This window comes from Ictidomys tridecemlineatus, chromosome 7, assembly GCF_052094955.1.
Source record: "Ictidomys tridecemlineatus isolate mIctTri1 chromosome 7, mIctTri1.hap1, whole genome shotgun sequence".
Taxonomy (NCBI): Eukaryota; Metazoa; Chordata; class Mammalia; order Rodentia; family Sciuridae; genus Ictidomys; species Ictidomys tridecemlineatus.
The window spans coordinates 128,416,848-128,441,641 of record NC_135483.1 but is presented as its reverse complement, the minus strand read 5'-3'; the positions used below and the strand labels follow the sequence as shown (position 1 = coordinate 128,441,641).

The 24,794-nt window shown below is 36.2% G+C and overlaps 1 protein-coding gene and 1 long non-coding RNA gene across 6 annotated transcripts in view; one reads left to right on the top strand and one right to left on the bottom strand.

Annotated features, from left to right (window-relative positions):
• The window catches only part of Ccdc148 (coiled-coil domain containing 148), a 314,744-nt gene that overhangs the window by 73,284 nt on the left and 216,666 nt on the right, over positions 1 to 24,794 (top strand). The window lies entirely within an intron of this gene.
• Positions 18,639 to 23,693, bottom strand: LOC144365544 (uncharacterized). Its single transcript, XR_013424090.1, has 3 exons — positions 23,589 to 23,693; positions 20,245 to 20,372; positions 18,639 to 18,736 (listed from the first exon to the last, which is right to left on the bottom strand). It is a non-coding gene; the product is annotated as an uncharacterized LOC144365544 (long non-coding RNA).

The window sequence follows — 24,794 nt, the reverse complement described above, 5'->3', positions numbered from 1 at the left end:
GCCTAGAACTCCACACCATTTAAATGGTTCTGTGCCTTTAAATAATTGACATAATCTTTTCATTCTTTATCTGTAAAATAGGAGTGCAATACCTCATATGGCTAGTGTGGTATCATGTAATAACTCTGAAAGTACTTTGTAAAAGATAGATGTTAGTTGTTGTGCTGGTGATCCATGTCCTGGCTTGGGGTTATTAGGTACATAGTCCAGTTGTTTTTCTTCACTTTGTGGAAACACCAAGGAGAAGTAATTTTGGACTGTGTGCTGTTACACATGGTGGAATTCTCACTGTCTACAGGATCATTTTGCTCTTCTAGTCTTTGAGTTCTCTAGCTAAAGTCTGGGCTATTCTGCTCTGGCCACAGTTTGCACACCATTTCCTCTGTGCCTCCATTCTGCTTCAACCTTCATCCCACAGAGAAGGGATTTGCCTTATCCAAGTCAGCATCACCATGTGGACACCTCCCAAGCCCCTCTGAAGCTTTCTGACTTTAGGTCCTTAGGTTCCTTATCTTCTGCTCACTCTAGTTTTTCCTGCTGGGTTGGTTTATCTGAAACATATTTCTTACAGGGATTTTGAGACAGATTCTTCCCTTTTCCACTGGGGCTTGACTGTGGGTCTGGCTGGTGGGTGGATTTCTACCTTGGAAGTGGGAGCTTTCTCATTTCTTTTCTGTAGCCTACCTCCCTGTACTTGTGGTCATCAGCATATAAGAGCTGCTCTGTCCCACTTTTGAAAAGTTCCATATTCTTTAGGCTTTCCAAGTGAACCTTAATTTCCAGTTTAAGAAAGCAGAGACAAGATTGAAGACAACCATTTGCCCTTGAGGATTCACCCTTTTCAACTAATAATAGGAATATTTTGGTAATATTTAGCATTTGCAGTGGTAGAACTGTAGAACTAGCAGCAGCAATAGTAGTTGTAGTACTCGTCATTATCAACATAGTAATAGTTAACACTTATTTCCACTTTTTACAATCACATATGATAAAGTTTTTTACATACATTATATTTTTAAACCTCTCAATAACTCCACAAAATAAATCTATTAGCTATTTCTCTTGTTGAGTTGGTGGACCTGTAAAAGTGAAGTACTTGCCTAAAGTCACAAAACTAGTAATCTGGGCAATCAGTGTTTGAAGTCAGGCATGTCTGACTTCAGAACTTGAATATACTGCTATAAATTCTGGAATGCAGAATTCCAGAATTCTATGGGATTCAGGTCAGAAATGAAAAACTAGTGGAGAGGGCCAGAGTTGTAAAGACAACAGTACAAGCTGGATGATCAATGGCAACTGACACTTTTCCTCAGTGCTGGGTGATGTATTGTGGGGACTGTGGGTTATTGGAGAATGCATGTCCTATCTGAAAAGGAAAGTTGCTACTTTAGCATTCATTCTCATAAAGGAATAACCTTTTTAAAATATGAATTTTGAAGAGATGGAACTATGGATTTTATGTGATATTTCCTGATTATTAAATGTTAGTACCTAATGCAAATATTTTAAAAACATAGACAAAACACCATGAAGGTTAAAGTACCTCTTTCAAGGGAAATGTTTTTGCAATGTCTAGCTATTTCAGTGAGTGATGCCATAGTATGATAAGAGATGGTGATTAGTAGTTGAGCCATTCTTAGACACTCCATTAACTATTGCTTAACAGAACACTCTGAGAAAATCCCAGTTTTTAAAATGTTTATAACGACTGAAAGAAATAACATAAATAACAATGATCCTATTCCACATGACTCCTGTGTGTCAAATATTGTTTATATGCTATTTAATTAATTTTAATTTCCATAGCAGTCCAGATTAACATATGAGGGGAAAGATCTAAGAGGTGAAACAACAACAGGAACAATTTGCTAAAGACATTTCTCTTGTAAGGGGGCAGGTGCAATTTGAATCAAGATATTCATTGTTTCAAAGCCCTCCATCTTCCTGCTCAGCATTGCTACCTTACAAAGTAATAGTACAATGAAGTTTTTGTTATGCTAAAATTCTCTTGGACTTAAGGGTAGTTTTTCTGTGTTGCTCAGTGTGATTTTCAGTTTCTGTAGGGATGATTTCCTTAATTAAAATGATCTCTGCACACTCCTAGAAATGCTTCCCTTTTACTTTATCATCCCAACTAAAATTCTACCCCTTAAATTCTCCTGGAAAGGTCCATGCTACAGTATTTCCTTCATTCCCATATTAACATGAAGTTAGTTAGATTATATCCTTCAAAAAACCCAGCTGGGATCATGGTGGTTTTCCTCGACAGTGGGGAGGAAGCAGGGCTATTCTGAGGTAAGAATTATGGCTCAGATGAGGTTGTTGGACTGTGTAACTTGGGAAAGTCCCCTTGTGCTATAGGCAGGTTTCTGGCTGCTGTGGGAGAAGGAAACCAGGCACACAAGCTTGTTAACTACTCTTACCTTTTCCCCTCAAGTACATCAAGTCATATTATTATTCTTGATCCTTTTATTCTTTTTATATTTATGATATCAGAATGCAGCATTTTTGCTGTGAATAGAAATCTGAACATTTTTATACTTCAAAAATAAAAATATAATCTTTAAAAATTAGTGGGTATTTTTTGTTTTAATGAAAGAACACACCCAACCAATAATGGATGAGGAAAAAGATAATAATCATAAATGGCTGCCTCTAAGGGTAGGACTAAGATGGACTTTGTAATGTTTTATTTGAATGTGTTGTAATAGGATAACTCATTTTAGAAGAAAAGCAAATAACATTATTGTTAGAGCAGGCTGAATAAAAAATTATTAGTTGACAGGTTGTAGAAGAATGAGATAGGTAAGAATAAGGTAGGGAAGAGTGAAAATCTGTACCTCATGGAGTGGGGCCCTGCTGAGGGTAGATGTAACACATGAAAGATAGACATGTCCTTGAAGGTTGACTAGTTCTTGAAATCCTCTCCTTGGAGACTTTTCCTTGATCTTCTCCCAACTCCTGGAGCCTGAAGAAGGGTGGGGTTCCTACAAAGGAGAATAAGAACTTGAAAGAATTCAGAGTGATTCAAAATGCTGAGTTCCCAGACATCTGTTAAGCCTTAGTACTAAATATTTTATTAAACAGCTTTACCCAAAACATCCACTTAATGTTTACTGTGCCAACCCCTGTAGAATTTGCTCATGCCTTCTTGCAACATGAAAACTACCTCCCAATTTTTGGGTAATCCTGGAAGAGTTCAATTTTCTTCTCCTTTTCTTTCATTTTGGAAATCAGTATGGCAAAATAAATAAATAAATATGTTTGATTCAGTTGCTACTTGGAATTCTCAACTCAATTCCCTTAATACTTATCAGTGAAAATTGCTACTTTGTCTTAACTGTAATATATTGTCTTCTTGCAATTTAAAAATTCCTAGGAATACCGAAATAGTTTTTGAATATTTGTGTGTATTAGTTTATAATATCTAAAATTTACCCTCTGTAAATACTCAAAACTGGTTGATAGTGTTTTTTAGTGAAATAAGACTTAATGATACCAATTCATCTATTTAAACCTTGTACACGTGTCTCGGATCTCGGAGTCCCTTCAATAGTCATTGAAGAATTAGAGGTCTACAGAGGAATAGCAGTATCTAGGAATTTAGAAAGTTTTCTGGTCATTAAAAGCCAAAGGATAATCACATCCTTTAAAATCAAATTAGTTTTGTGCTATGGTTTGAATGTGTCCTCCAAAAGTTCATAAGTTTAAAACTGTCCAAATGCAGCAGTATTGAGAGGTGGGACCTGTGGGAAGTGATAGGTCATGAGGGCTTAGTCCTCATGAGTGGACTAGCACTGGAATGACTTTGTTACGAAAACATCTTCCCTGGGCTGGGGCTGGGGTTCAGCGGTGGAGCGTTCTCCCAGCACACTCGGGGCACTGTGTTTGATTCTCAGCACCACATAAAAATAAAATAAAGGTATTGTGTCCAACTACAACTTAAAAAAAATCTTTCTGTCAAGCTTGCTATGCGTCATCAAGTAATGCCCTGCATCATGTCACGATCCAACAAGAAGGTCCTTACCAGAAGATAAGCAGATGCTGGTGCCATGCTCTTGGACTTCCCAGCCTCTAGAACCATGAGTTAAATAAACCTGTATTCTTTACAAATTAAACAGTCTGTGGTATTCAGTTATAGCAATAAAAAATAGACCATTTTGAAATTATTCCATTTGTATTATCCATCTATCTGTACTAGAAAAGACGTTTGTGTACTAGGAAAGGATTTTTAAAAATGTCTGCTCTCCATGATATTCTTAGAAATTTATTTAATTCTCCCCAAAATGGCCTACAACAATGTCTTTTGTGTGTTCTTGAGGTACTGGGGATTGTACATGCTGGGCAAGCACTCTATCACTGGGTAAAGTCCCAGTCCTTTTTAACATTTTTTTAATGTCGTGAAAGGTTTCACTGTTGCTCATGCTGGCCTTGAACTTGTGATCTTCCTGTTTTAGCCTCTTTGTTAGCTAGCATTATAGGCATGAGCCACCATGCCTGGATAAAGCAATATCTTTTAATATGTCATGCTCCTCAATGATTTCTCTTTAAAAATCTGTCCACCTTTGTGATGTGCTCTCTTGTCAGCTCATCTATTTAATTTTGGCTGCCCTTTTTCTAAATTGAAGTCATCAGTGTTTTGGCAACAGCAGATTTCTGTCAATCTTCTTTTTTCCATTTTTCCTCTGTTTCTAAGACTGTCCACTGGTTCCTAATCTGCAGTAACACAGAATTGCTTTCTTTTACTACCCCCCACACATCAAGATATTGTGTTCCCCAGATTTAAATATCTGTGTTTTCTAAAATCCTCCCTCTCACTATGCCCAAACTAGTCTACTTTTCAAGACCTACCTTTCATATCACCTACCCTATCTTTTTCCTCCTTTGGTCTTTGGCCCCATGTAGAATTAGGCTGTCTGTCTGGTGTGTTCCCATAACATATTATATGTATTTCCAATATTATAACCTCTGACTCACTCTATAGACCAGTGTTCTTCAATGTGGAGTCATTGTGCTGGTGCTACAAAGATGCATCCAAACAGTGCTAGATCTTCTATTTATATTTATTACAATTTTGAGGTACAATAATCTTTCATGCATGAATTCATTGTGGCACCTTCATTCCATTTCCCCATTAGTCCAGATTTCCTCTCATACATTTTCTCTATTCAGCATTTTATGAAATGTTATAGTTACTTTCTTTTGATTTTAAGAGGACTTACAGGTTAAGTGTTTTTTTTTAACTGAAATTACTTCCTTAAGATGGACAAGTGCCATAAAGAATCCTGGAATTATAAATAATACTTGGAATGTGAACAGAACAAGTGATAAAGAAAATTGAGAGCTGACTGTTCTAAGCTTCTGTGAGGAATTCCTCAGCAGAAGTGTGGTATGTGGTGTTTTTGATGATATCCAGTCTGCCTAATGTCAGAGCCATTACAGGTAAAAGCAAAGGCAATAGCAGTCTATTTATGTCTTGTGGAAGATTTAAAATCACTAATATCATTTCAACTATTGCTGTATACGAACATTATCTTAAGGTTTTATGTTGCTCTGATATAGTAGATGAAAATTATATAGTAATAAAAATTATAATTTGTATGCAATAAATATTTATTATTGACAGAACATGCTAAAAAGTTTATTGGCGATGCTATGTAATAAAAATACTTAGAGGATACTACAGTGAGTTTAGACACCATATGTCTATGCCTGCTACAGCTTTTGGAAGATACAGACTGTGTTGTCTTCATCTTTGCAGCACCAGCACAATGACTGGAACATAACATATGCTCAATAAATATTGAATGAATTAAAAAAATCAAGGCCAGTACAGGGGTGCATGCATATAATCCCAATGGCTTCGAGAGGCTGAGATAGGAGGATCATGATTTCAAAGCCAGCCTTAGCAAAAGTGAGGTGCTAAGCAACTCGGTGAGATCCCTTCTCTAAATAAAATACTAAATAGTGATGGGGATGGACATATGGCTCAATGGTTGAGTGCCCCTGAGTTCAATCCCTAGTACCTGCCTGAACCAAAAAAACAACAAAAAAATAATAATAATGGAAGAACCAATGCAGGAAGGTGAATGCTCTTCAGAAAAACTACATTCAGTGCAACCTCTAACTATAGGTGAGGAGTCAACATCAAAGAGGAAGTAATATTGTTTTTGTTTTTTCATTTTCAGTGCCAGGGATTGAACAAAGGGCCTTTATGCATGGTAGGCAAGTACTCTACCACTGGATTATATCCCCAGTTCTAGAAAGTGAATTTCTGTCTGAGAATACAGTGAAATTTTTTAATTTCACAATAAATTCGATTGGTGAGTCCATCACTTCCTATCTCTTGGGGAAAGAGAAATGCTGCCAGTTAAAGAGAAGAATCCTCCTCCTTTTGATTTCATCCCCAAACTGCACCCTTCTCAGATCCTCATCCAGGTCTTATCCCCTTATACCTCCAGGTTTTGTCCTTTTTACCATGGAAGCTCTGTTGCCTAAAATGCTCACTTGAATTTCTGAATGATTTTACTTATATCTCTGTGATCACAGTCCCAAAGGTATTTTCTGATGAATGATTACAACTTTACTTATATAATTCTGCAAGGCTAGGCTTCATCCTTCAATATAGGTAAAGAAGAATATTTTAAATTCACATTATGATATTGCACTAAAAATTTTACCTTAGGACTTGATTGTTTTATTATAGTTATCCTTGGAAATTCTGATTTCCTAATACAGAGATCCTTTAATCATTTTTATTAATATATAATGTTAAGTGCTAAAAAAAGCAACATGGACTAGCAATAAATTTGTGTTTCCAGAAGTAAAGAAAAATATTTTCCTATTTTCTAAAAAGAGCAAACCAATTTCAGTAACTAGTAATATAAAATAAAGTCTCATTACTTGTTCAATTCATCTATGTCATCTCAATGAAACGTTCACTAAGATTTTATGGTAATTATAAGCAGACCTAATATATTTTAGACTGGTAATGTAGGCATTTTACAAATAATATTGGCTTTTTAATTAAATGTTCATGATAAATATAGAATATCCATTTTGAACACAAATATTTTTGATTGCATTGTTGGGAAAGAAAAGCAACCATCAGTAACAAATGGAGCTTGTCTTTCTGCAATTCACTGCCTGATATAGTTTGGATCTGAATGTCCCCTAAAAGCTCATGTGGCAGAAGAGGTTGAATCCCAGCTGGTAGAGTGATTAGGAGGTGTGGAGACTTTAGGAGGTAGGCCTAGTTGAAAGAGGTGAATCACTGGGGGAATGTCTTTGAAGGCTGTATCTTTTCTCTGGTCTCTCTCTCTCCCTCTGCTTTCTAATCCCCATAACATGAGCAGCTTGGCTCTGGCCCTCCCTTCTACCATGACTCAGAGATGAGGCCAAGTAACCAAGGACTGAAACCTCTGAAACCATGAACCAAAATAAATCCTTTCTCCTTAACTTGATTTTCTGTGCTTTTTTGCCATAATGATGAAAAGCTAACTAACATAAAATTGGTACCAAGAAGTGGTAGTGTTGCTGTGACTATACCTTAGTCATGCGATCTAGAAGCTTTTTCAACTGATTTATGGAAATAATTTGGAAAGATTTGGAGATGCAAGCTAGAGAAGCCTTAGAATACTATAAGCAGAGCTTAACAGACAATTTTGATGTGAACTTCAAAGACCAGAGAGCTGATAGGAATATAGAAAATAAAGACTGTGCTTGTAAGGTTTCAGATGAGAGTAAGGACTCCATTGGGAATGATACTGAAGGCCATTCATGTTACAATTTGGCAAAGAACTTGTCTACATTTTATTCATATCCTGAGACTTTGCTTGAGGCTAAATTTAAAGGTAATGTACTAATTGATCTGGTGGAATAAATTGAAAGGTATCAAAGCATTCAGGCAGTCAAATAGGTATTGCTGCTTTTAGCCAAATTTACAATGAAAATTGGGAACCAAAAACAGAGCAGAAAGATTTTTTAAAAACTTGCATTTGGCCAGAAAAGATACATGTAAAATTGGGGCCTTAGAAGGTTTGTTTGCTGAAGAGATTAGTGCCATTAAAAAGAAGCCATATAATTTGCACTGGGACAATAGTAACAATGCCTTAAAAGCATCTCAGAAGTTGAACAGACCCCATCCATCTCAGGCTCAAGGGTGTAAATGTATAAACTTGTTTTACAAACTTTGTTTTGAAAGGAGAACAGGCACCCTGATCCCACAGGTTCACCTAAGAAGTTGTTCCTTCAGAAATTATTTCACCATGTTAGTCATCTGGATACTCAGAGGCCACTATGGCTGTGATTCAAGTGGCCCAGCTACTGTTCCCACTGGTAGCAGACCTTGACATTATCCATGTGGTATTGGCTTTGTAGGTATGCAGAATGCAAGAGTTAGGTGTCACCTAGGCTTCCACTGAGATTCCAAAGGAAAGCCTGGGAGGCTAAGCATTGTGTGGCATGGTCAAAGTCCCTGTGGCAGCCTCTAAGAAGGTGATGAGTGAAGCTAAGGCTATACTGAAGAATCCAGGCAATTTGAGATGCCAGGAAAGTAGAACTTCTGCAGATGAAAGTGGCAGGCAATGAGAAAAGCCAGTTCAAGAGAAAGGAATATAGGCTACAGCCAGCAAGACTATGGGGTGGGGATGCCCAAGCCCTTTGGAGTCCACCTTTTGCCATCATATTCCCTAGATGCTGCACATGTAACTGTAGGATTTAATGTTTGCTGTGAGGGGTTTCACTTTTCTTTTGGTCCCATCTTTGCTTTCTATGTCCTATTCCTCCATTCTGGAGTAAGAATGTTTACTCTGTGCCTGTCCTACCATTGTGTGTTGAAGCATGTAATTTTTTCTCTTGATTTTGGTAAGGGTTCAGAGCAGAGAGTTTCCTTGAGTCTCAGCAGAGACTTTGGACTTTGACTTTTGAGCAATGCAGGAGCTGTTAAGATTTTGAGGATACTTGGAGATGAACTGAATTCATTTTATGTTGTGAGATGGGAATGAACCTTTGAGGACTAGGAGCAGAATGTTATTTTTTAGATATGGAATGACCTTTAAACACTCATGGAATGAAGGCTTGGTGCTCAGCTGGTGGTGTATTGGGAGGTGGTTGAGACTTAGGAGGTGGGCCTAGTTGGAGGATGTAGGACCCTGGTCCCTATGTGAGTGTCTTTGAAGGATGTATCTTGTCTTTGAATTCTCTCTCTCTCTCTCTCTCTCTCTCTCTCTTTCTTTCATGCCATGAGAATGAGATGAGCAGTTTTGCCCTGATTTATCCTTTCTACCATGGATTTATCCTTTCTACCCCTATTGCTCGACCATGGGCTATAGTGATGGGGCCAATTGACCATGTACTGAAATCTCTAAAATTGAGCTAAAGTAAATATTTCCTCCTGGTTGATTTTCTTTGGTATTTTGTCACACCTAAAAGCTGATTAATATACTGCCTGTGAGCACAAAACGTGACTGGATGGTAAGTATCATGAAGGCAGGAAACATGTCTCTGGTAATCACTTTTGTTGCCCCCATACTTAGAATAGTGTACAGCAATAATAAGACTCCAATAAATATTTATCAAATGAATAAGTGTATGTAAATTCACCCTTGACACCAGCCACGTATTACACCTCTCTCTGCCCATAAAGATAAGTCTCAAATAATAACTATTAATTGGGAGCAATGGCTTCCAATTTCTGATCTGGGAAAACTTGGTACTCTGTGGAGATGCTGAGGGGTTCTGCAAACATGGAATTACTTTCTTCCAAATGTTATACATCTCTTGAGTGTCGGGATTGTTAGTTATGGCAATGCTTTAAGCAAAAGAAAAATGTATGGGCTCAGTAATACCAAAACGGTGGAACAAAAGATATCAGGAAAAGGGCAGGATTCAGCCTGGGTCTCAGAAAAACAAACAACAACAAAAACTACCATCTCCATCTGTCAGCATGTTAGCTTCATGATCACTGAAGATGAGTTTCTTTTATTGGGAGATGTGGCTTATGACAGCTGTGAAGCTTTATATCTTGGAACTTTAGTCACTGGATAAAGGTTCACTGTAAGCTTTCTTTGGCTTCATGTTTAACATCTTGGAGGAGGGATTTTGTTTACAAGAGTTTGGCTATTAAAATGGGTTTGAAAGATTTCTCCTCTTGTTAGTTTGCAACTCAACCACCCTGTTCTTAGCCTCCCAGTTTTATCCTCATCTGTTCCTCCTCAGCCTCATTTCTTCAGTTTTGAACTTGTACTCTATGCCCAGTCTTTTCCATTCTTGACTCTCTTCCAGGCCTATTTGGTCCTGAGCTTTCCATTTTTTGTGTCATGATAGATCTTTTGGTCCTTAGTCTTCTGGTCATAAGTGAACACTCCTCTGTCTATAGAATCCTTTTCCAGATTTCTGTCTGGAAGAAATTGAACCATATGCATGTGTCAAGATTATGTAAACCATGGCTGCTTCATATCTTTCTTATACTTGTATGTATGTATGTGTGAGCATGTGTGTGTGCGTGCACGTGTGTCTGTGCATGTGCACATGTATGTTACTGGGTATTGAACCCAATGGTGCTCTAACATAGAGCTACACACCAGCTCTTTTTATTTTTGATTTTGAGTCAGGGTCTTGCTAAATTGTCCAGGCTCTGCCTTGAACTTAAATCCTCCTCGTTAAGCTTCCCAAGTAGCTAGGATTGTAGGCATGTGCTGCCAAACCCCACCTTCCCTGTACTTTTAAAAGACTTTCACTTAAGGACTAGAGGCAGTTATTTGATGTCTACTGTAGTCCCAACAGCATTTATATATATAGGGTAGAAGTTCTTAAAATAACTTCTTTTGTAAAATGGGACACCTTCAATCATCAGACACCTTGAATTTTCTCTGATACAAGTGATAAGAAATGACCTTGATCCACTAAAATGGTGCATATGTATTGAAGCATGAGAATGATCTTTTCTTTCACTCTCTGGACAGTCTATTAAGTCTCCTACATCTCCACCTGCCATAGCAAAGTCTGACCCAAGTCAGCTTTGACAATAGCATTATTTCATTATAACCAAAGGAGGTGCAAGCCCATTTTTAGAGTAGACATTTCACCTTCACTATTCCTTAATCTTTTATGCTGAATTAGAAAATGTGAGAAACTTGTTCTGATTTTTTTTTTTAGATGGCATCTTGCCAGGTTGTCAAGGCTGCTTCCATAGCTGGGCTTAAGTGAACCTCTTGCTTTAGCTTCCCGGTTAGCTGGGACTACAGATGTATACAACCATGCCTACCTTGGAAATAAATTATGAATCTTGAGAAAATAATTTCAAATAAATTCAAAGAGCAGGGTAAATTCTAATAAAAATATTCATGGAAATATATAGACAAGGCTATGATCCTACAGAACATTCTTCACATAGATCTATGGTGAAATTATTTTAAAATGAAAAGGTTTTGCTTTAGTTTATAAAGACATGAATAAATGCCTTTGAAAGAATAATGATCTGGCTTTTTTAAAAAAAAAGATAATTATTTTTTGAGAATTAAAGTTGATTTGTACTCAGTTCAATTAACTATCACAATCTTTTCATGTTCCTCTGTAGATCAGCATAAATCCTATCATATATAAATTTTCTATTTTTTGTTCTAGGTTCTTTTTATTTAAAGTAATTGAAAGAAGTTCTGACTAAAATAAAATTCATTGAGGACTATTTAGTATGTTTACATTGACTCAAGTTGTAGAAAGAATAAAAAATGTTTTGTAGGGAATTTCTCATACCAAAGACCAATGAGTTATGCTAGGAAATTTACAAGTATGCTATGAGAATTTTACTATTTTTGTATGTTTATTTCAAATGTAGTCTTTAAGGAAGAGTACAAATATTTGGTCTAAAATAAATCCCAAAATTTTCAAGTCTATTTTTGCATATATGGATTTATAATGACATCGATGCCAAATGATCACTAAGTACATTGTCTATATTTTAATATATTGTTTATCAAGCCAAGGTATATTGATCATAGAATCTTTGAACATGTTTGAAGCATCTATGATACCCTTTTTGCAAGGTTAATAACTAATATTGTTGATGATATTTTTGACACCAGGTATATTCTAATAAATGGTTGTACATTATTTATTTGCTAAAATCTTTACAATAACTCTAGGAAAACCACTATTTTACTTATTTTTAAGATAGAGAAAAGCATAGACATAAAGAAATCAAGGAACCTGCCAAAGGCCTCAAGCTGGGTTTTGAATTATGTACTCTAACTTCAGCTATTCAAAGGCTTCCATACTTTTGGTTCTCTATTTTTTCTGCCTGGTAGGCATAGGGGTACTATTCCCTTCCTTTGTAATTGGTTATCCATATTTATGATCACATAAAAAGTAGTTGCTTTCTTTAATTTGATGGATATATATTTTATTTCTAAGAATAAAAAGACTTCAGAAAGGGGTATAACTACTTATTGAAGAAACTAATCTAAATATCAAACATGTTTATAGTTGCTAATAGGAAACTATTTAAGCATCATAGCAGCAACTCAGAAGACTTCTATAGACGTGCATTATGTAGAAAGAAAAAAAAATGTTTCCTTTTCCCAGTTTCCATTGTCTTTTCCACCTTACCTCAACAATTAGTCCTAAACACATTAGCTGGGGTGGGGGCTGATCTTTACACTGGACAGAGGAGGAGACTACAGTGGCCTAGAACATGATGTTAAAACCAAAAACTGGAAAAAAGGACATTTATTTAGGAAGACTGATCCATACTAATGTCAGAGACCAACCAGAGTCAGGAGAGTATCTATGTGTAGGGTAAGCCTGGTAGAAGTGCCAGAACTCAAGTGAGATGGGGGGCACTGTGAATGAGGTAAACTGGTGCAATGTGTCATTGCCTAGGGTGAGAAGGCATCAACATGGAGGCACAGCAGGATGTGGGGTTTTGAAGCTCAAATGGAGAGGGAGGCATATCTATGCAGTGGGGCAGGGGGAAGAGTGGGGATTCAGAGTGATAAAGGAGTCTGTTTGGAAGAGTACAGTATGCCATGGATTACTGAAGCCTATATGGGTGACAGCAGGAGGGCATCTGCTGTGGATTATTGATTGGAACAAGGGAGGCATTTGTGTAGAAGAGGGGTGGTATTAGAGATGGGATATTGATTATATACTGAAAGCTGACCAAATAAAAGATATAACAGTAATGGGAATCAGGTTTTTCACTCTTGCAGAAAGGAGTTATGAATATAGAAAGGAAAAATCTAGAATGAATCCTATAGTGCTGTAATACAATTGGAGATACCACTGTGCATTCATAGACATTACTACATGCACCTGTGTATGTACTTCCTACCTTTATCTACTGGGTGAGCCAAGGAGTCGTTATTTCCCAATAGCCATGACTTGGAGTGCCCACATCTCTCTTTTTAAATGCCATTCTCTAAGGAACATGAGTTCCGTGGAAAACTTGCTGATCTAGGACTGCGATCAGCAAAACACAAGATGAGCTTGAAAAATCATTTTGTGCTGGAAAGTAAGGAAGTGTTCCAAGAAAGATTTCAGTAGGACACAGAACTCTATGACCACATATGTGTTTTGTTTTTCTTTTCCCTCCCTTGCATAGATACTTTCACATATCTGGAATAAACTATAGGTTTGAGTTGTTTATCAGAGACCAATTGGCAAAAACTGGAACAAGAATGGGGAAAATTGTTAGAACTAGAGATGGGTAGAATTAAAGGTGAATGCAGATTGAATAGTACAGTATGGGTGAAGGTACAGTTTATGGAAAGAATGGGAGTATAAATCCTGGAGAAAAAGTGGACAATTTGGAGATGTTAAAGATCTAGACATTGATTTTTTAAAATCAAGAATTGTGACAGAGAATAATGAGAGATAGAAGAAATGAACCTTGGTATTAGGATCTATGGAGAGATGATAATTTCTCTGTGACTTGAAAGAGCAACCTGAACTTGTAGTTCAACTTGAACATTTAACTGGATTTCAAGTTAAAAGTGCATGTATTGATTTGAAATTTAAACTCTAGAAGGCTGGAGCTGTAATCTTTACTGTAACTACATTGCATATGGTCAGTTTGCCTTCATGTATAGGGACACAGTAATGTGTAGGGCAGTAAGTCTTTTTTTTTTTTTTTAATACTGGGGATTGAACACAGAGGCACTCTACCACTGAACTATATCCCCAGCCCTTTTCTCCTTCTCCTTCTCCTTTTTCTTCTTTTTAAGAGAGGGTCTCACTAAATTACTGAGGCTGGCCTTGAACTTTAGATTCTTCTGCTGCAGTCTTCTGATTTTCTGTGATTATAGGTTGAACCACCACACCTGGCTGGCATAGGTTTTAATGTTTCTTGTGAAGTTTTTAAAAGAAATACGTAATTAGAAACTCATCACCATACCAGTCAAAAATCACTGGCATGGTGAAAAGGATAAAGCTAATTGCTTTAAAACCTAGTTTTATCATTTCCTAAACCTGCATCCTTGAATAAGTTATTTAACTCTTTTGAGCTTCATCTTTCTCACTGTAAAATGGGGCTCATAGCTATAATGTTATAATATGCATCATAGTGCTTTCTTGGTAATTAACTTCTTCTTCTCCTTTCCCCCATAATACATCTATTTTACCAGATGGGATGCCTCATAGTATAGCTTTTATGGTTTAGATGTGAGATGTCCCCCAAAAGCTCATGTGTGAGACAATGCAAGAGAGTTCAGAGGTAAAATAATTAGATTATGAGAGTTGAAACCTAATGAGTGGATTAATCCACTTATATGGATCAACTGGGTGATAAGTGTATGCATATAAGGTATTGCTGGAGGAAGGAGGTCATTGGGGGTGTGCCTTTGGGGTTTATATTATGTCCCTTGTGAGTGGAGCTTTCTCTATGCTTCCTGGTTGTCATGTCCTGAGCTGTTTTCCTCTGCCACATCCTTCTGCCATGATGTTCTGCCTTACCCCAGGCTCAGAGTTATGAAGTTAGCTGAAATAAGCTGTTCTTCCTTTAAATTGGTCTTTTCAGGTATTTCAGTCCTAGTGATGCAAAAGTGGACTAATATAGTAGCAAAAGTGAAATGAAAGTTATATTCTAAAATCTTGTCTGAGTATAATTTAGTCAATTTGTTACAAGGGGCAATGCATAGGAGTGAGAAGCCAGACTACATCATATTTCCTTTAAGGGTTTGGATCAAAACCCCAGAAAAACAGAGAGACAATGCAAAACCTCCCTTTACAGGATGCCCTGGTTTTGGCAGATGGGCATGATCAGACAGATGGTGACAGGTTATGTTCCTTTCCTTTTCAAGTGACCCTATCTTGCCAAACGTCAACCTCAAACTCCAGGAAGAATGCTAGAGCTCCCTAAGAAGTTGCCAGAAGCCCTGTTTGACATGTGGCAATGTGATGAGGTGAAGAACTCCTTTAATATAGAAGTTTAACTATTATGTAGATCAAAAGAGATAAAGGAAAGATTTTCATTTAGTGTTTGTACAAAAATTTTATATGACTAGATAAGCAATTTTGTAATTCTTTTATTTATAACATGAGTATGTCTCCTTTCATTCAATGTTTTACAACCATGTATTTTTGTCTGTATTTTGTTTTTCTTTTTAAGGCTTTGTAATATTTTGTGGAATACCTATGCCATATCATTTAGTCTTTCTCCTAAATGAAATTAATGAGTTTTTAAAATATATTTATTATAAATCACACTATAATTAATATCTTCTTGTACATATTTTGTGTACCTCTGATTATATCATTAGGATAAACTCCTAGCACTGGGTTTTCGATACATATTGCCAGGTTGACTGGCCAAAAAAGTTCTATCAATGTACATTTCTTTATTGGTATTAACTGACTATTATTTTACCTTAACTGTGGCATTGTTATTTTTAAGATTTCTTTAAATTTTTCAGGTAATAAGTAATAATGATAATTAACACATACATTGTGCTTACTATGTTCAAAACACTATACTATCACTTTCTATATGTAATATGCAGATTTCTAAGATGACCTCCAAGATTGCCTTCCCCATACTGCACACACACACTTTATTACTCCCACAAGTGTGACTATGTGGAGCTACCTCTTCTTGTGACTATGTTACATTATATAACAAGAGATTGGAAGATGTAATTAAGGCTCCTGATAGTTGACCTTAAGGAAGATTATTTTGGTGGACCCAATCTTATCAAAATAAATTTTTATTTTTGAGTCTAGAGACCAGAGACTTGAAATAAAGAGATTCTAAGCATTACAGGAAGTTGACATGTTGGTGATTATCCAAGGCTGGTTTTGAAGATGGAAGAAATCACATTGTAATGGATGCAGGCAACCTGTAGTCATTAACAGCAGTCCCTGACTGACAATAAGCAAGTAAATAGGGACCTCAGTCCTGTAGCTGCAAGTAATTGAATTTTACTGACAACAAGAATGAACTTGCAAATAGGTTTCCTTGAATTCTCTGGACAAGAACTCAATCTGGTTGATACCTTGATTTCACCTTGTCTTACTCTGAGCAAAGGACCTAATCATGCCGTGCTGGACTTCTGATCTACAGAACTATGAGCTAACAAATATTTTATAAAACAAAGGATATAGAAGCCAGCTTAATGGGGTTCCCACTTGCCAAATTTGGGGTAATTTGAGCCTCAAAATAAATATTAGAACAGATTTTAATCTGTTGAATAAAATAAATCTGTGTAGATTATAAATGAATACATAAATTGTATGTTTAGTGATAAATTAAACCTCACTATTTTTAAAGTACCTCTCCACAAAAATACTTATTGCAAGTGGAAAAAAGAGTAACTTTATAAGGGGAAACTTGACTGATTCTATTTTAATTGAATGTTCTAAGTGAACCTCATCAGTAATGGACAAATAGAAAAACACAGTATCATTTCTCTGATATTCCCGCCACAGATGCATAATCAATGAAGAAACACCAAACAAACCTAGATTGAAGAACGTTGTACAAAACAAAAACATAACTTGCATGTAATCTTCAAAGTGAAAGGATCATGAAAGTCAAAGATAGACTGCATGGCCATTTCCAGACTGAAGGAGACTAAAGTGACATGATATTTAAATGTGACACTTGTCCTGAACTGGAACTTTTGCTCTAAAGGACATAATTGGAACAATTAGCAAACTTGGATTTTTTTCATTCTTATTTGTTAAAATTAGACACAACAGCAGAATACATTTCAATTCATATTATACATATAGAGCACAATTTTTCATGTCTCTGGATGTACACAAAGTAGAGTCACACCATTAGTGTCGTCAAACATGTACTTAGGGTAATGATGTCCCTCTCATCCCACCGTCTTTCCTGCCCCCACGCCCCCACCCTTCCCCTCCATCCCATTGGCCCTATGTAAAGTTTCTCCATTCCTCCCATACTCCCCCCATCCCCATTATGGAAAACTTGGGATATTTTATGGTAATATTATCAACATTAAATCTCTTGTTTTTTTTTTTAAAGAGAGAGTGAGAGAGGAGAGAGAGAGAGAGAGAGAGAGAGAGAGAGAGAGAGAGAGAGAATTTTTTTAATATTTATTTTTTAGTTCTCGGCGGACACAACACCTTTGTTGGTATGTGGTGCTGAAGATCGAACCCGTGCCGCACGCATGCCAGGCGAGCGCGCTACCGCTTGAGCCACATCCCCAGCCCCAAATCTCTTGTTTTTAATGGTTATCTTGTGGTTTTATCAAAGAATGTCCTTGTTTGTAGGACAGATACACTCAAGTATTCAGAGTGATGGGCAATCAGGGAAGCAATTCCTCTGAAATGGAATTCTTTCTGAAAAATGTATTTCTATATACTGTTTCTGAAACTTTTCTGTAGGTCATTCATTGTTTGAAAATGAGAGAAATTATTTTTGAACTTGTAAAAATATAACATTTTCTGTTGAATAAGTACAGAGCCAAAAGAAGCAAATAAAATCATTGAATTCAGGTTATTTCTGTTGCATTTTTATGTGTAACTTTACAATTATTTATTAAACATATTCATACACACTTTATATATGTGGGTATATATATGTATATATATATATACATATATATATGTGTGTGTGTGTGTGTGTGTGTGTGTGTGTATTTTCTTGTCCCTTTATACCATTCATTGGCCTATTTGCCCATCATTGTTCCAGTGACACACTGTCTTCATTACTGTAGGTTCATAATGGATCTCAGTGTATGGTACTGTAAATCCTGCAGCATTGCTCTCTTCATCAGGATTCTCCTGACTGTTCTTCATCCTTTGCATTTATGTACCCATTTTTGTAGCAGCTTGCCAATTTTCACACACACACACACACACACACACACACACACACAAACCTCCTAGGATTTCAGTTGAGATTATATAAATCAATTAGAAGGAGTTGACATTTTTACAATATTGAGTCTTTTTCACCCTTTAAATAGTTTGCTGATGGTCCCTTTGTTTATAAGCAGTAGAGCTGGAATCTTCTGCAGACTGACCTCAAACCCAACACTCTTGTAGAGTTTAGGTATACTTTGGTTTTGAGAATGTACTGTTTGATTTCAATTACATTTTAAATGAGCCTGTTTTAGTCAGCTTTTTTTCTTCTTTTTTTTATTGCTGTCACTGAAAGATCTGACCAGAACAACTGTAGAGAAGGAAAAGTTTATTTGAGGGTTCACAGTTTCAGAGGTCTCAATCCATAGAGCAGACTCCATTCCTCGGTGCTTAAGGTGAAGCCGAACATCTTGGAGGAAGAATTTGGCAGAGGGAAGCATCCCACATGATGATCAGGAAGGAGAGAGAGAGAGAGAGAGAGAGAGAGAGAGAGAGAGAGAGAGAGAGAGAGATTTTCCATGCTCCAGATACAAAATGTATATCCCATAGCCATGCCCCAGTGAACCACTTCCTCCATCCACACCTTACCTGCCTCTAGTTACCACTAAGGGTTAATCTACTGATTAGGTAAAGGTTATAACCCAATAATTTCTCCTTTGAACCTTCTTGCATTGTCTCTCATGTGCACTTTTGGGGGACATCACATCTAAACTATGAAGGGCCTCTTTTTGAGCTAATATAATGCGTTATTCTTCAGTATTATCTTTTAAAAAATATCCCATTATATGGATATTATAGAATTTAACCAATCCTATATTGTCATTCATTTTAAATTCATTTCCAGCCTTTCTCCAAATAAATAATTCTGTCATAAGTATCTTTATAAATATATGTTTTGTGTTCATCTTTTTGGGGTTATATCCTTAAAATTGTCACTGGGTCAAATGGTATGAAAAAAAAGTTAAGAATTTGGGCACATTGCCAAATAGTCACCTAGAATGATTATGTATGTTAGCCAGCAATGTGTGTGAGAATTAATTGACTGTTACCTTCATAATTCTTAATTCCTGGTCTTTAAAAAAATCTGATTGTTAGAGATGTTGTAATTACTTATTTCATTTGTGTCATTGATTGCCACCAGCAAGAGGTATTCTTCTATTACTGACTGTTTTATATGTTACTAACCATTATATTTTGAAGCAAAACATTTTGATAGGGTTTTTGTTTTTTATTTTTTGCAATGCTAGGGATCTAACCTAGGGCCTCTTGCATCCTAGCACAGATAGGGCAAACACTTGCCTCTGAACTACATCCTTGGCCCATTTTGATGGTATTTTTAAAAGTTAAGGGCAAAATTCTATATAGTCAAATCCTTACTGTTAATCCTGTGGTTCATGATAATTTTCCTCTCTCACCAACACTCTCTTTTGTTTACCCCTTCTCTTTGCAAAGAGGAGAATTCTCTCTTCCTTCCGTCCTTCTCTAGGAGAAAGGTCTTATTTTTCCTCTACCTTCCATAGATTTCATAAGACACTACTGAGATGTTTTGTAAAAGGACTTAGAAATTATCATTCAGATGATTCCATACAGATCCTTTACAAAGAGGTCATGAAATATGAGGACAGTGAAGAATTGCCCCTTCCTCTCCTGCATGAATGATGAGGTTGAATGACAGTTGAGAGGAGTGAAGCCTGACTGACATCCTCTCACTCTCCTCCCCACTGTGGACCTCTTCTCATGTCAGACTTTCTTCTCCCTAAGAAAACTGCTCATCCTGAGTTATTACCTCCTCTCACTGGATCCTACCCAGACCAGTATTTTTTTAAATATGTTTTTAACACATAATGAGTATGTGTATTTACAGGGTGCTGTGTAACACTTGGATACAAGTAGATCAGGGTGAATGTTATTTGTTACCTCAGACCAACATTGATTCTTCAAAATTATCCAGTCTGCTTCCTCTGCACTTCAGGGCTGCTGATCTAGAATATACTGCCTGGATAGGGAGAGAGAATGCTTTGTGTTTTGATCCAAACTCTAGGGATCTGGAAAAGGAAATAGGAAGGAAATGAAATTTTATGTTTTCTTCTTCTCTTGTTCACTCTGCTTTGCTTTTCCCCACTCTTTCTTTCCCTCCTTATAAACACCATCTTTACTCCTTTAATAGTCTCTATCATTTTTTACTTCCTAGCCTAGAGGTCTTTTCAAACTTAACTGGCAATAGCACAAACTGAATTAATCTCTTACCTATTATAGTTATTTCATTGATTCAAAACATATTAGTGGCTTGCATGTTCCAGGCACTGTCATTAAGAGTTTCATAATCTTTGTTAATAAAGTGTGGTAAATTGCTATTTTTTATTAAAATTGAAATAAAAGACCTTTTGTGTAACATTTTAGAAGGAAACTGCTTCATGCATAATTGATCCTTTATGGAGAAGCTATTTTCTTTGGAGTATTGCAAACTCACAGATATACTCTTCTCTGTTGCTTCTTTTCTGTGTGTTACTTTTTAATAGTGTAATGAAGTTTGAGGGTGTGTTTTTTTTTTAATCCTCTTCCAGAACCACCTACACATTTTTACCTACTTTCTTTCAGTTAAGTTGAAGTTGCAAATGAAACCCTATTGGAGTTTTAAAATGGGAAATTTAGCTAGATGTGTAATTCTCCCATGCTACTATTGAAGAGCAATGAAGGTAATAATTTCTAGGATTTTATCTCATGTCTTTATTGATGGGTATTGTTCTAGAAAAAATTTTTTTCTATTGCTTTATTGGAGAGGCACCATAATCTCCTGAGTGTTTCATATTATTCCAGTATATATCAGTTGAGAATTTTGTCTGGCTGAAAATTACAGAACCTGACTTGCAGAAGCTTTGGGATTTATTTTTCTCATAACAACATGTCCTGAGGGAAGTAGTCTAAGAAAGGTATAGCAGATTATTGATATCAGTGTCCCAGATGTCTCTTGCCTTCCTTCTCATGGTTGTTAAGTTATGTACCTTTCATTCTAATAGTTGCTACATAGTCATAGATGGCTTCTTCATGTCTAGTTTCATATCCACATATCAGGCAGGAAGAAAGAAGGAGGGGCAGGGAGGAAAGGAATTGCCTATATGAGAAGACAAGTCTTAAATTCCTAAGTGCCCAGCGTATCTCTGCTTATATCTCATTGTCTCGAACTGTATTGCATGGTCACTTAGAGCAATTTCTTGGTCTTGAATAAAACTGGGATTTATTAGGAAGGAAACAAGAATGGATATTAGCACTTAGCTATGTCTGTGAGTTTCAAACATGAAATAATAAAATTTCTACAGTAATAGTGAAAGGCGCATCAAATTTTCATTTAATTGTTTAATCTTATAAGCTTGCTTTTTTGCCTTTGGCTTCAACAGTTCTCTTTTAATGAACAAGCTTATAATCAAGAGAAAGAGCAATGCATTTGTGACCACTAGTGACAAGAAAAAGTAAAGAATTTTTGATCATTTTGTTAAAGAAGGTGTCAAAATTTTTTTCTATACAAACACAACAAATTTGTGTAAAAATTATATAACTATACTCAAATTAAAGATAAAGTTAACTGGATATTTCAGGCCATGCATCATAGGGCTGTTGCAGCTCACTAGGGTATAGACACTGCAGAAAGTGGTCTGAGCTTGGCAAGTTCAGAAATGGCTGTGAAGGGTGAACAGGCTCTGGGGATCTCACAAGCACAACCCTCTAGATAATTATACATAAACTCTGAAGTCATGGCATTTTTTCTACAACATAAGAGATAATTATTTAGAAGTAAATTTTTGGAAAAAAGTCTTTGGAATTTATTTATTACTCTTAATTATGTAAGCATACATTTCATAAAAACATAAAGACTATATTACAGATAAAGCTAAGTCCCTTTGGTAATAAACTCTAGATGCACCATCCTCTTTAGTTTGGTTTATTGAGAGATGGGCAGTGGAGGAGAGAATGGAATAATACAAAGTATTGTTGTGTGTCCATGAACATTTATGTAATGGTATCTTATGGTTTGTATCATAGTGCATCTCACTTCATTCACTCAATATATGTTGGTGATGAGTCCAGATTACCTGTTTTTGTCATGCAAAAAAGTCCTGCATAATCTCATGCTCTTGGAATTGTAAAATGAGTTAGATATCCTTAGGTTACTAATAAATGGATATATTGTCTATGTTTCCATATAAATGGATTGTGTGTTATGACTGGCAGCTGAATAGCTAATCAGGAGTACCTGTCAACTCCAGTTCATAAGAACTAACAGAACTGAAATTTTATCAGATAAAGTAGGCAAGTTTTTCCTTCCTCACTTTGTATATATGTTGATCTTCTGCCCGTTTTGATTTGGAGTCTGTTCATAATAATTTTTGTTTCATACAGCCTAGATTTAAAAATTGGAGAAGAAGAGATGAATACTGTATTTGCTTCTAATTCTACCATAAATTAGGGCCAGGACTGTGATCTATAATGCAATCACTTAAGGCTTTTTTTTTTTCAACAAATTTATTTGGAGTATCTAATATATGCTCAACTATATTAAAGCTACTCTGGAGAACTACAAATAATCAATTAAAGGTCTGGGTTTCATGGAACATATATCTGAGTTTTAAAGGTGAACAATAAACAACTTAATAAATATATAGTAATATATGGCATAATGCCACATATTGAGAAGCACTATGAAGGAAGATAACTAGTTTCAGGGAAGGAGTGATTGGGTGTAGCAAGTCTACTTCAAAGACTTGAATAAAATCTAGTATATGGTAGACGTTTCGCAAATGTGCAAATAAATAAGAGCAATTTCATGGCTATACACAAGTTACAATAGTAACACAATGGAGGGAGAAATCATTTCTATCTGAATTAGGAGAGGCCCTAGGAGGATGCTTATTTAGGATGAGACTGAAAAATAAGTAGGTGTTGGCCATAGGTATGGGGGGGTGGAGGGGTGAAAGCAGGGAAAGGCATTCCAAATGTTTGTAATAGTGTGTGTGCAAAGGCAAGAAGTTGTGCAAGAGATGTCAGATTCCTTATTGCTAAATAGCAAATGACTGCAAACTTAGTGACTTAAATAATACAAATATATTATCTTAGAATTCTGGAGGTCAGATGTCCAAAATAGGTCTCACTAGCTAACATCAAGGAGTCAGCAGGGCTGAATTTCATCTCTAGGGGAGAATATGTTTCCTTGCCCATGTTATTGTCTAGAGGTTACTTGCATTCTTTGGGTCATGGTCTTTTCTTACCATTTCCAGAATAAGAAGAAAGGTATCCTTAAATCTTTCTTCATGATCTCTGCTTCTGTTGTACATCTTCTCTGATCATGACCTTCCTGCCTCCCTCCTATACAGGCTCACATGGATAATCCAGGATAATCTCTCTATATTAGGTCAGCTAATTAGATAGCAACCAAAATTATCTCTGCAACCTTAATTCTCCTTTGCTATGTAAAATAACATATTCAAAGATTCTGACCTTTGTGGACATCTTTAGGGCATGATTTTTCTTTTCACAGCATTGTGTATTAGGGATTCTGTGAAGGGTTTGGGACTAGTCAAGTGTTTGTATGGAGTAATGGCTAACCAAAAGGCTAGGTCTTTGCACCTATGCTGAGTTTGGACTCTGTCCTGGAAAGCAATGAGAAACCATTTGGTAACTCATGGAGCTCTATGACATATATGGGTTTTTAAGGCATTATCCATTCAGGCAGTTATGTAATGATAGCAGGATCTAGGGGAGTACATAAAAAGAAAATTGCAAAAATCTACTCAGAAGATTCAGAGGAATGAATTATATGATATACTTCTACTTACAATGAGGTTAGAAATATAAGGAACCAGGAGGTTGAACCTCTTACATGAAGTGCAGGTGTATAAGATGGGAAAGTCAATTCCCAAATGGATAGATCATTGACAAAACCTTATATTTAAGCATATACAAAGTAGAAAGTCAAATGAGGAGGAAAAGTGGCGAGACTTTCCAAACAGAAGATTGCCTTCATGAATCCTTTGATATGATACAAAATTAATGAGAAAATTAAATTTTTTCATAAATACTTAATTTTTGCAAGATGATTTGCCAAAATTTTAAACTGCCAGTCATGGTTTCTGATCAGAATTTCTACAAGTACAAGCTATGTAAATTCATCTAGTCTTCTCAAAAAATGTTTGGAAGTCTTACATTTTACACAGTATATATTGCTTTAAGTAGGCATGTATACCTTTTGTTTTGGACTTTTGGAATGCTTTGAGGTCACAGAATTAAGGCCTGAGGGACTCAATTTTAGTACCTCCACTCTCTGGAACTCTGAAGTCCCACAGAAAGTGGCTTTTTCTAGGTTCTTTGCTTTGGTTGACTCATTTATTTCTACCTGACTCTGCTACCCAAACTGGAAGAGCAAATAAGTAGGTTTGTGTTTGAATCATTTTATTGGCAACATTAATTTAGGCTCT